General features: G+C 34.7%; 1 protein-coding gene across 1 annotated transcript in view; it reads left to right on the top strand.

Annotated features, from left to right (window-relative positions):
• The window catches only part of SAMTOR (S-adenosylmethionine sensor upstream of mTORC1), an 85,939-nt gene that overhangs the window by 19,886 nt on the left and 52,299 nt on the right, over positions 1 to 13,754 (top strand). The gene's annotated exons all lie outside the window — the stretch shown is intronic.

Genomic DNA, 13,754 nt, shown 5'->3' with positions numbered 1-13,754 from the left:
CTCTCTGTTTATTTCATTCACCTTTTTTTAATCAAAATATTTTTCTTTGATATAACTTAAATTTCTTTGTTTCAACTTCTTAAATGTATAACTTTAAATACATTTAATATGTTTAATTAAGCACTGGTACATTTAAAATATGAGATTTAGCACTTGACTCATCATTAATAAGTTATAGTATAGAAATTTCTTTAGACAATTATATTTGGATTCAAGTAAAAATGAATACTTTCAATTCTTTAAAGCTGAAAACATCTTAAAAGTTTCCAAATCCTGAATTTTTATATGTGATTCAGGGTATTCCAGCACTTATATTGACTTTGGATAATGTTTATTTTCTCATAGCAGAGCTTCTAATTTTAAAAACATCAGAAAATGGAATACTGCTGATCATTTCTCTCAAGTGGTAAAATAATAAGAATGAATTTGTATATTGACTGAATTTAAAAATCACTTCCCAGAAAACAAAACATTATCTTTCTGCTTGGACAATAAGTTTATGGTAACTTTAGGTTTATATTTCATTTCAATTATTTTTTATTCAAAGTTTCTGTTTTGATTTCATTTAAAAGTTATGTAATAGTGCCTATTTCATTTATTCAACAGATAATCCAGAGAAAAATATGTATTTTACTTCATTCTTTTATTTATTCATTTAATAAATAAATTTAAATGCTTGTCTACTGTGTACCAGTCACATCATAGGCACTGTGAGTATAGCACTCAACCAAACAGATAAAATCCTTCCTCTCACTGAACTTACATGCTAGTGAGGGTTAGAAGCAAGAAACAATACATAAGTCAAATATACACTAGGTCAGATAATGGTAAGTGCTGTGAGAAAAATAAAGCAAGGAGAAATAAAACAATTTTAAATAGGGTAGACAGAGAAGGCCTCACTAAAGTGATGTGTAAAAGACATGAAGGAAGTAAGAGAGCAAGCCTTAACAAGTCCAGAGGCCTTGAGACAGGAGCTTGCTGGCATGTTTCAGAAACAGCAAGGAGACCAGTGTGGCTAGAACAGAATGAGAAGGGGAGAGTGATAGAAAATAAGATAACAAACAGCTAGATTTTGTAGGATCTTGTGGACCATGGTAAAGACATTGGCCTTTATTCTTCATGAGATGTGAAGTCATTAAGTGTTTTAAGAAGAACAAGTAACAGGATCTTATTAATCTTTTGAAATGTGTCAGTGATTTTTAAGAACTAATTGTAGTGTTAAGATAGACTATAGAAAAGGCAAGGATGTTAGTAAGGAAACCAGTTAGGAAGCTGCTACAGTAATCAAGGCACAAAGTTATAGTGAAACAGTTCTCTTGGAGAAGGAGAGAGTGAATGGACAGACGGTGTGGTAGGATTAATGCTCAAATGAGTATAATGACTTAAGAGAGGAGCAGGGGAGATGGTGATGTATACATGGTGGTGATTATGATGATATGTAAGAAGTGAGCTGAAAATGTGAGGTAGGTGAGGAACAGTGAAAAGATTGTTATTATCAGTGGATTGTGGAGCCAAAGAATTGTGGAGTTGAACTAAAGGAAGGAGCCAGAATAATAAGAAATGAGATGCTTGGGATTAAAATGTTTGGGTTTTTTTTTTTTTTTTTTTTTTTGCTTTTTCTAGAGGAAAAATGGTTATAAATGTGACTATTCTACAAAGTATACATTTCTCCTTCAAGCTAAGAAACGCAAATTGAGGCGTACTACTGAGCCAAATATTTCCCTTGTGATACAAAGTAATAATGTAATCCAATCAGGAAGTCAGTACCATCGCTATTTAAGACCAGCATTCTTTGCTCTTAGCAGCACTGCTTTTAAATTAGTATTCCAATACATCAGGCAAGCTCTCAGACTTTATTTCAAATACCACTTTGATATGTGGTATTCTCATAGGAGCATTTGCTTGTACCTTCCACTTGAATAATGAATATGCCTCACACTTCACTCTTCTTTCTTTTTCCTCAGATTTGTGTTTTTATCAATAGTTTTTGTATCTACATGTGTTCTGAAAGAGGTCATTTTTAGGTCAAACTGCTGAAAAAGAACATTAATAAGAATTTAGGTCAAACTGCTGAAAAAGAACAGTGGCAAAATACGGTAAAAAGATTTTACTATGGAAAGTAATCCCAAGAGAAGTTTTATAGTGTCTTTACTTTAAACTTAAAACTAGGTTGGGAAAAAAGGCTTCAAAGCAATATTGAATTTTGAAATGAGTTATCTGTAGTTCTAACTTGGGTTATATGTATTTCCTTTCCCTGTTGACAGTTCTAAGAGAGCAGCGTCACTATGAAAAGCTAAAATCAGCTTTAAAAGGGGTTTGACAAAAGTTCACTTCCAGTAGTTATACTAAAAACTTTAGAGGAATTCGATGTGTGAAATAAGTCTTACTGACATTACCTTGCTGAGATTTTGTTGACTGTTTAGCTTGAAGAATTATACATAAGATTTCCTTCTAAAAATTAGTAAAATTATATTTGTAATATGAAGTATTTAAATTAGAAACAAAACACAATATAAAGTTATAGTTGTATGTTTAATAAAAGAATTTGCCTTTTCTAACTCTCCACACAGAGGAACATATAAACACACCATTTCCTGAACCATTTGAAAGTAAATTGCAGATGACATGACATTTCATCTCCATCTCCTACATAACCACAATACTATAAACACATTAAGACGATTAACAGTAATTTCCTAAAATATCTAGTGCATAAAATTCAGATGTTTGTTATTGTCCCCATAACATACTTTATACTTTTTTTCTCCTAAATCAAGGCTTGTGCTTTGGTGGTTAAATTTTTTAGGTTATTGTTTTTGTTTTCCCTAACATTGTTTTTAGAGAAATGTCAGTTGATTTGTAAAATATACCACATTCTGTATTTTGTGATTGTTGGTTCGAGGTGATTAGTAGCATTGTTCAAATATTCTATTATCCTTACTGATTTTTCTTTTTGGCCTTCTATCAGTTACCAAAAGAGATGTTTCCAAGATACCATTTTACTTAATTTTTCTATAATAATTTGGCTCTTCTTTAAAGATTTCATTTTTCTATTGAAGTTCTCCATATTTTCATCTATTCAGTTAATATTTTTCTCTATTAAAAAAATTTATAATAGTTATTTTAAGTCCTTGTCAGCTTATTCCAACATGAAATTAATCTGTGGTTCTGTTTCTTTTGGCTGTTTTTTCTTTTGGTTATGGATCATTTTTTTCTGCTGCATTGTATGTCTGGTAATTTTTAAAAATACACTGGGTTGGCCAAAAAAGTTTGTTCGGGTTTTTCCATAACAGCTTACAGAAAAACCCGAACAAACTTTTTGGCCAACCCATGTATACTGGCATTATGTTTAGAAGAGACTGGGGTAAATATTATTTTCCCAGAGAGGGCATGGTTTTTTCTCTGATAGGCAGCTGGGATAAGAGATTGAACACTTTGATCTCATCAGGAGTTAGGCTGGGTTGAAGCTGGATTACCACTTTAGATAGTTTCAGTTCGCATCTGGCTTCAAATGCCTTGAGAGTGAGTCCTGTTCTGTGTATATTACAGGTACCAGCCTGTAGCAGGACTCTGGGACCTAAGCCCATGGAAGAGTGCAGAGAATTTTCTTTGCTTTTTTAGTCCCACTCCCAAGTCTCCAGTGCTTCCCCCTCCCCCACCTTTTTCTTACTTGAAAAAAGACCTATGGGGGGAGGGCAGGAGAATGGGGTGAACAATCTCTGCATTTGGATTTCTTAAAGTTTCCAGTGTGTCACTCCATTCTAAGCAGCCATTGAAAGCTCTGCTGCTTTTCCTTTAATCGAACAAAATTCCTCTACCTTGGAAGGCTTGATCCTTCACCACTCATGCTCCTTTTCAGCAAATGCACAAAGTGCCTGTGGTCCCTTCCATTAGACCCCTTTGCATACTCAGTTCTCTTGATTTCTTTTTAATACATTATTTTTTAGATTGTGTAGGTTTTTTTCTTTTTTCCTAGTTATAGCACAACCAGGGGTCTGTTGTGATTATCTGTATCCTAATCCAAAACTAGCTTTGTGTCTTTGTTTTGGATTTATTTGATTGTTTTATCGTGGTGCCATTTAACTATTTCCTCAGTCTCCTTTATTTCTTATTAACTGAACGTTGAGTCTAAAGTGTTGATTCAGGTCCCAGATTTTTGCCAAAATATTTATTAGGTGAAACTGCATACTTCACATTGCAACACATTAGCAAGTTCTTATTGTCAGGTTATTCCACTATTAGAGATGCTAAATTTTGCCATTTGGTTAAGGTGGTAACTACTAGATCCTTCCATTGTAAACTTATGTTTTCCCTTTGTAATCAGCAAGTCATACGTAGAGTGACATTTTTGGCTTGTGGATCAATCCTGTCTCCCAACAATCTTTCAACTAACAGGTTTACTCCATTTATTAAATAAATTTGGGGTGGTAAAATGATTTTTTTAATTGTATCATTCGTTGCATTTATTAGCGGTCATTCTTCTGTAAATAAAAACTTTCCCTTATGAACAGGGAATGATTACATGTTTTCTGGAAAGGCTAGGTAAAAATAAACATATACCTGTAATTCTTTCTGTTTAATTAGCAATTTTCAGAGTAAGGAGTTGGTGTAATAGTCAATTCCGATTGTGACAAATGAGTTGTGGTTTTGTTGTTGTTTGGTTGGTTTGTTTGGTTTTGGTGGGTTTTGTCTGTTTGTTTTTGGAATATCACTGTAGGCTCCTGGATTCACTTTTTCCATCAGTCTTTGATTTGTGTGTGTGTGTTTGTCTTCAAATTAATCCGTATTTAGCCAGTGGGAGCCTCTTCAAAGCTGGCTTCTTGGTTCTGACATCACCTTTGAGCACTTCTTGCTATCTACTACAAGACAAGCTTTACCTTCCAAGTCAAGACCTACAATCAAGGAGCCTTAGTTTCTTGTAGTGAGAAATAGAAATTAAGATCTGGGCACTAGATATGCTTCTGGGGTGTCCTTCCTTCTAGAATTTTTCACTGAACAGAAATATATATAGTCTTAAATTCATAATTGATATTTACTATTCAAATGTAACATTACAGGTTTTTTGCCTAACTTTTTTGTTTTATATTTGTATATTATCTCTTCTGTTACTCTGAAGGACTTAGTTTGGAATAACATCAACATATTTGCTTTGTTCTATAGTTAACATAAAATGGTTTCAAAATTACAGTACCAATTCTACTTCTAACAATAAACTGAAGTTTAAGATTTCTTTGCAGTTAGTTCTTTTGTCTTTAGAACATATCTCACTAAGGGTCACAATACTGTGTTTAAAAGTTACTCGAAACAATTCTTTTGTGTATGGTTATGTTACCAATTTACTTTGCAGTTAGTTTCACTTTACTTTGTTTTATGGGCTTTTTTCTTATTTTCTTTTAATCTGAGGGAATATAAGGCATTTACATGGTTCAAAAGTCAAAACTTGGGGCTTCCCTGGTGGCGCAGTGCTTGAGAATCTGCCTGCTAATGCAGGGGACACGGGTTCGAGCCCTGGTCTGGGAAGATCCCACATGCCGCGGAGCAACTGGGCCCGTGAGCCACAACTGCTGAGCCTGCGCGTCTGGAGCCTGTGCCCCGCAACGGGAGGGGCCGCGATAGTGAGAGGCCCGCGCACTGCGATGAAGAGTGGCCCCCGCACCACAGTGAAGAGTGGCCCCCGCTTGCTGCAACTAGACAAAGCCCTCGCACGAAACGAAGACCCAACACAGCTAAAAATAAATAAAGTAGCTATAAAAAAAAAAAGTCAAAACTTTACAAAAAGGTATACTCAGAATAGGCCCCCTTCCATTTTCTTCATTTGTTTCTTGTTTCTCCTTTTTGCAGAAATAAGCAAATTCATACAATGTATATACATGTATCCATCCTGTCTTATCTCTTCAAGTGGTACATGTCATATACTCTCTTTTGTACATTTCATTTTTTACTTAATATTATGTCATGGAGATCATTCTATTTGATATTGTATTAATCAGGGTTCTCCAGAGAATTGGCTCATGTGTTTGTGAAGGCTGACAAGTCCCAGCATCTGCAGGATGGGTTGACACGCCAGAGACCCAGGAGAACCAAACCAATGGTGTAATTCCTATCCTGAGGCCAGCAGGCTCGAGACCCAGGAAGAGCTGCTGTTTCAGTTTGAGTCTGAAGGCAGGAAAAATTCAGTGTTCCAGTTCAAAGGCAGTCAGGCAAGAAGAATCTCGCATACTCTGGGGAGAGTCAGCTTTTTTGTTTTATGCAGACCTTCAAGTGGTGGGATACAGCCTACCCTCATTAAGAAGGACAATCTGCTTTACTCAGTCTACCCATTTAAATGTTAGTCTCATCCAGAAACGTCCTGACCAAAATACTCAGAATGTTTGGCCAAGATATTTAGGCACCCCGTAGCCCAGTCAAGTTGACACATAAAGTGACTATCACAAGTATATAGATGTCTTCCTCATTTTGTTAAGTTACATACAAGCTTTTTCTGTTACAAATAGTGCTGTAATGAATAACCTTGTGCATATTCATTTTGTATTTTTGGCATTGTATCTTTGTAGATTTGTAGACGTGGAATTGCAGAGTAAAAGAGTAAATGCATATGTGATTTTGTTGGATATTGCCACATCACCCTCCATAGACGTTATATCATTTAATTCCACCAGCAAAAATGACAATACCTGTTTCTCCAAAATCTTACCAACAGAGTATGTTGCCTACCTGTTGAATTTTTGCCAGTCTGATAGATGGGAATTGATATCTCTGTGTGATTTTAGTTTACGTGTCTCTTATGAATGATGTTGAGTACGTTTTCATATACTTAGGAAATATTTGCCTTTTTTTTCTGTGAATTATGTGTTTGTGTTTTTGATACTTTTTTTCCTAATGGTTTTTGGTCCCTTTTTTCTTGATTTTTTTTAGAGCTCTTTATATAATTTAGAGATATGTGCCCTTTTTCTTTGAGTTTGTATCTTTTGCCATACAAGTTTTTGTTTTGCCATGCAGAAGGTTTTTGTTTTCACGTAATCAGATATATCTGTCTCTTCTTTTATTGCTTCCAGATTCCAGTTGTCTTAGAAAAGCTTTTCTGATTCCCAGACTGTAGGAATTCCTATTAGAAATTCACTCATGTTTTCTTGTAGTACTTTTATGGTAATCATTTTTTTTTTTTACATTTAGATCTCTGACCTCCTTGGAATTCATTCCAGTGTTTGTTGCAAAGTATAGATCTAACCCCCCCCAATAGTTATTTATTTCTCCAGCATCATTTATGAAAAGGTCTACCTTTTCTACAGTGATTTGACATATACTCACGTGATATACCAAGTTTCCCCACATAATTGGTTCTGTTTTAGGACTTCCTGTAATGATTCCTTGTCTATATCATTTAATCCATGCTATTCTATAACATTCTTCCCCCTCCCCACCACCATTCTTCTTTCTCAGGATTTTCTTGGTTATTCTTGTTGTTGTTTTTTTCCATATGTACTTTAGAATCAACTGGTCTAAATTTTTTAAAGTTTGTATTGTTATTGGGATTACATTAAATTTTTTAATAACTGGAGAAAAGTGGAATTTTTATAATGTTGAATCATTGTATCCATGAAAAAGTTACATATCCTTCCATTTGTTCTAGTCCACTTTTGAATTTTCAGTCGTGTTTTAAGGTTTTCTGTATAGTGATTATGCACATTTCTTATTATGTTGATTCCTAGGTACTTTATCATTTGTTGCTATTATAAATGAAATCTTTCCTTCCGTTGTATATCCTAACAGGCTATTGTTTGTATACATGTGGAGGCTTTTGATTTTTGTATGTTTTACATCCTGTTTTACTGAATTCTCTTACTGTTTGGATTACTTTGTGATTGATTCTTTTGGGTTCTCTAGGTATATTATCATATCTGTGTATACATAGAGTTTTATTTCTTTCTCTCCAATTCATTTGACTAATTATTTTTCTGTTGTCTATTGCATTAGCTATGTTTTACTCATTCAGTGATGTGTGTGGTATGTCCCCATTATATAAGTTGCTGGCTTTTTTGGCTGATATATAGATACAATTTAACTGTTAGGAAGTATTCACCAAGCTCTGATTGATTGATTGATTTTATTAGGAATAGCTGTTGGATATTGTTGAATGTCCTTTCAGCATCGATGGAAATGAATAAGTTTTCTCCTTGGTTTGTGAATATAGTGAATTATATGGAAGGATTTTTTATATTGAATAATCCTCATATTCCTGAGATACATACTCCTTGGTCATGTTTGATTCTGTTTGTTAAAATTTTATTTCATATTTTACATTGATATTTATTTTTGTATTTTGTATTTTATATTTCTGTATTTTTTGTAGACATTTTCACACCTAATTATCATTGTATTTGCTCCATAAAAAATGACTTTAGAAAATTTTCCTTTGTTTATATGGTCTGGAACTGTTTAAATAGTTTTGGCGTTGCCTAATTTGTACTTGTGTGTTTTATTTATAGAGGTGACTGAGTGATGGCATGGAGAGGTCATTGCCATTGAAAGAATTTATTACTTACGTGTCCTGAGAGAAGGGGGTATGCCATGTCACATAGGGAAGCACCACATTTGGTCAGGAGGCAGAAGCAGGAGTGAGGGGAAAAAATAGACCTGATCCTTTATAGGGTTTACATGGGAAAGGCAAAGCAGGGTAAACAGTATAGGACTGGCTAGTTTGAATAATTTTGGTGGGCTTTGGAACATAGGAGCTGTCCCTAACTGTCTGGTACCTGGACCTGGGTTAATTTAGGGTATGGGAAACATGGACTTGTGTGAGGGTTAAATAAAGGAAATGGTTGGGTTGCACATGAGAGGCGTGCTCCCAAATAAGTTGTTTATTATCTTTAGGAATTAGGTAGCCTTGGGAGAGGCAGTTTCTCCCTGGGTCTGTAAGGCCCTCCCAGATATCAAAACATCCTAAGTTACAGAAAATTAAAAGCTTGATAAATACAGGGGTTATCTGGTTTTTGAAGCCTTGGTAGAATTCCTCAGTGGATACTGATGCTTTTTGGTGAAGCAACTCTTTGATAACTTTCTCTTATTTCATCTATGAATTTTGGTTTTGTTTAAATTTTGCAATTTAACTGCAAAATTAACTGCAGTTTATTAATTCTACCAGTAATCAAGAGTCAAGTTTAATAAATTTTCCTATATTCCTATATCCTATATTTAGTATACTTACCTAGAAAAATCATGTTTCATCTAAGTTTTCAGCTTTATTTGTATAAAGTTATGCAAATTAAAGAACCAGTTTATGTATTTATTTGTTGGTTCTGTTTTTTCCTAACATTAATATCTTACTCCCTTTTTTTGGTTTGTTTACTTTTTTCCCCTAATCCTTTGAGTTGGATATTTATTTTATTTATTTTGATTCTTTCATTTGTATTGGTATAAATATTAAAGGTCTGAATTTTCCTCAGGTCACTGTTTTAGTGCATTTCTTAGATTCTGACCTGTGGTGGTTTTGTTATTGTTTTTTAGAAGTTCTGTGATTTTTATTAGTACTCTGCCTTTGACTCCAGAGTTATTTAATTTTTAAAACAATTTGCAGGTGAAATGAATTTTTTGTTTTATTTTATTATTAGTTCTAGCCTTATTGCATTGAGATTGATTTTGTCTGTATTATTTTTCCTATGGCTCTTACTGTAGTTTTATTTGTGGCCTAATACATGTATATGGTAATTTTTGTGAATATTCCATGTGCACTTGAAAAAGAATAGAGAGAGTGAAGTTTGTTATGTAGTGATAAGATAAACCTTATTATGCTCTTTAGGGCTTCTGTAACCTTACTTATTGTTCATTTACTTGATTGAGAGTGGTATGTTAAAGTTCCCTGTTTTTAGTTTTGCCTGTTTCTCCATGCATCTCATGGAGTTTCTGCTTTGTGAGGATGGCTGTTATGATACGTAGTACTTGGCTTCACTGGGAATTGTGGTCTTCAGCATGATAAAGTATCCATTTTTAATTCATTTAATGCTTTTTATTCTCTACCAGCCTCTTTGTCAACATTTCCCAGTCATCTCATAGATGAAGTTCATGCTTTAATAATCTTGCAACTGTGATATTCTATGAGTTCTTACATACCAAAAGCTATTTTTCTATAGTTTTGTTACAAGATGCATAACTTGGCTAGATATAAAATCCTTGACTCACACTTTCTTTCCTTCAGTTTTGAAAAAAAAAATGTTGCTCTATTTTAGTCTCATTTTGTATCGTTTCCCCTTTTTCTCCCCCACCCCCACACCCCCCTCGCCTTTTCCCTTCACTCTCTATTGAACCATTTGAAAGTCAGTTGCAGAAATCATAGGACTTTTGCTCCTGAATACTTCAGTGTGTATCATTGCACTTAGTTGTTATTCCTCTTTGGTCTTCTTTAATCTAGGAAAATTCTCGGTCTTTTATGACATGGACATTTTGTAAAGTCAAAGTTTTACAGACTGTCTCAGTTTGGATTTGTATGGTTGTTTCTTTGTGATTAGGTTCAAGTTAAGCATATTATTAGCAAGAATATCACATAGGTGATATTGTATCCTTCTCAGGGTATTACATCAGGAGGCACATGATGTCTATTCTGTGTGTTTTTTTTTTTTTTTTTCTTTCAAATAGTCATTATTTTTTTAGAGCAGTTTTAGGTTCACAGCAAAATTAAGCAGAAAATACAGGTAGTTCCCATACACCCTGACCCCCCACATGGGCAGTCACATCACTATCAACATCCATCTATAGTGCTACCTTTGTTACAGTTGATGAACCCACACTGACACATCATTAGAATCCAAAGTCTATAGTTTACATTAGGGTTCACTTTTGGTATTATATATTTTATGGGTTTTCACAAATATATAATGACAAGTATCCACCATTATAGTATCATACAGAACAGTTTCACTGCTCTAAAAATCCTCTGTGCTCCAACTGTTAATTCCTTCTCCCCCCAGCTTCCCCCCGCACCCAGCAACCACTGACTTTTTTACCATCTCCATAGTTCTGCCTTTTCTAGAATGTATATAGGTGGAATTATGGTATTTAACCATTTCATATTGACATCTTTCACTTAATAATGTGCATTTAAGGTTCCACCATGTCTTTCTTGGCTTGATAGCTTATTTCTCTTTAGTGGTAAATAATATTCCATCGTCTAGATGGACCACAGCTTGTTTATCCTTTCAGCTACTGAAGGATATCTTGGTTGCTTCCACATTTTGGCAGTTATGAACAAAACTGCTGTAGAGACTTCCCTGGTGGTCCAGTGATAAAGAATCCACCTTACAATGCAGGGGACGCAGATTCGATCCCTGGTCAGGGAACTAAGATCCCACATGCCACGGGGCAACTGAACCTGTGCACCACAACTATTGAGCTCGAGTGCCTCAACTAGAGAGCCTGCGTGCCACAAACAACAGAGCCCATGCTCTCTGGAGCCCGTGCACCACAACTAGAGAGAAGAAACCCAAACGCCACAACTAGGGAGAAGCCTGTGTGCCACAATGAAAGATCCCACATGCCTCAACGAAGATCCCGTGTGCCGCAACTAAGACCCGAAGCAGTCAAAAATAAATAAATAAATAAATAAATAATAAATAAATCTTTAAAAAAAAACTGTTGTAAACATCCATGTGCAGGTTGTTGGGTGGAAGTAAGTGTTCAACTCTTTTTGGTAAATACCATGAAACTTGACTGCTAGATTATATGGGAAGAGTATATTTAGTTTTGTGGGAAATTACCTGTCTTCCAAAGTGACTATACCATTTTGCATTCCCACTAGCAGTGAATGAGAGTTCTTGTTGCTCCACATCTTCGCCAGCGTTTGGTGGTGTTAGTGTTCTGGTTTTCGGTCATTCTAATAATGTGTAGTAGTATCGCATTGCTATTTTAATTTGCATTTCCCTGATGGCATGTGATATGGAGCGTCTTTTTCTTATGCTTATTTGATATCTGTACCTTCTTTAGTGACATGTCTGTTAGGTGTTTTGCCCGTTTTTTAATCAGGTTGTTTGTTTTCATAATGTTGAGTTTCGAGGGTCCTTCATATATTTTGGATAACAGTCTTTTATTCGATATATCTTTTGAAAATATTTTCTCCTAGTCTATGGCTTGTTTTCTCATTCTATTGACATTGTCTTTTGCACAGCAGAAGTTTTTTATTTTAATTAAGTCTAGCTTCTCAATTTTTTCTTTTAAGGATTGTGACTTAGATTTGGCAATGACTTTTTAGATATAACACCCAAGGTCATCTAGATTTTCTCCTAAAAATTTATAAAACTCTCTTAAGAGTTTTAGAGTTTTGTGTTTTACATTTAGCTCTGTGATCCATTTGGAGTTAATTTTTGTGAAGAGTGTAATGTCTGTGTCAGGGTTCATTTTTTGGCATGTCGATATCCAGTTGTTCCAGCACTATTTGTTGAAAAGACTGTCTTTACTCCACTGTATTGCCTTTGCTCCTTTGTCAAAGATCAGTTGAATGTATTTACATGGATCTATATCTGGGCTCTCTCTTCTGTTCCATTGATCTGTTTGTCTATTGTTCTGCCTACAACATACTGTCCTTGATTACTAATAGTAATAGTATAGTTATAGCTTTATATTAAGTCTTAAAATCAGATGGTGTCAGTCCTCCAACTTTGTTCATCTCCCTCAATATTGTGTTGGCTATTCTGGGTCCTTTGCTTATCCATGTAAACTTTAGAATCCATTTGTTTTATCTATAAGATATTTTGCTCTGCTTTTGATTGGGATTGTGTTGAATGTATAAATCAATTTGGGAAGAGCTAACATAGTGACAGTATTGAGTCTTCCTATCCATATTCATGGAATATCTATTTATGTAGTTCTTCTTTATCCTCAGTTTTCTATTTAATTTCAAATTTGAAATGTTTTTTCATATCTGCATTGCTTAATTATATATAATTAATATTGAAGTGTTATGTTACAATTTTTTTCTCTTTTATAGCTGTTATTTTCTGCGTTTTTGAGAATTTTCATCCACCGAAAAATTTTGATGTCTTTCTCTCCCCTTCTAATAGAAACTTGTATGATTGCTGGATTCATTGGACATTTCTTTTATGTGTTTTGTCTTTTATGTTGGACTGTCTCTAGAGGTATAGGTAGAGGTTTGGGTGCCTGCTTTGTTTCTTAATTCCAAAGATCCTTGCTTGATTGCTACAAATATGAAAGTGGAGTTCCTTTAATAAATATTGTCCTCTTTTGGCTGATTTATGAATTTTTAACAGGTTTAACTTATGTCAGTTTGCTCCTTATTCTTAATTGCTTCATTCTTTCCCTTTATCAACACACCTCCAGAGATACCCCCTTTTTTCAAGGTGCTTCCTTTCTCCCTCAGAAATAATATCTTCACAGGGCTCTCACCTTTGGTGACAGCCCTTCCCATATACTTTCCAAACTTTTTCCTTTTGGTCTTCCTGTGCCTAATGCTTTGTTTCACTACATCCCATAAGTCTTAAGATCTCTCCATTCAGAGCTGGACTCTCTCTGTGGTGAACCTTAGCTGGTATTATCTATTTTTCTGTGCCACCTCTAAGACCGCATCATACCTTCCTCTCTTACACAGTCCTCATCTGACTCTGTACTTTGGGTAACTCCAAAGCCAACTCAGTTGGCCTCAGATTTTTATTTCCCCAATTACATGTAAAATAAGGTGCTATTCCTGTTTCCTAGTTATGCCATAGGTGTGAACTGTGTGTGCTTTTATTTGCTCTTCCTAATGATTTGTA

Source organism: Balaenoptera physalus, assembly GCF_965194825.1.
Source record: "Balaenoptera physalus genome assembly, chromosome: 8".
NCBI classification, from domain to species: Eukaryota; Metazoa; Chordata; class Mammalia; order Artiodactyla; family Balaenopteridae; genus Balaenoptera; species Balaenoptera physalus.
This window is presented reverse-complemented; position numbering and strand designations above follow the sequence as displayed.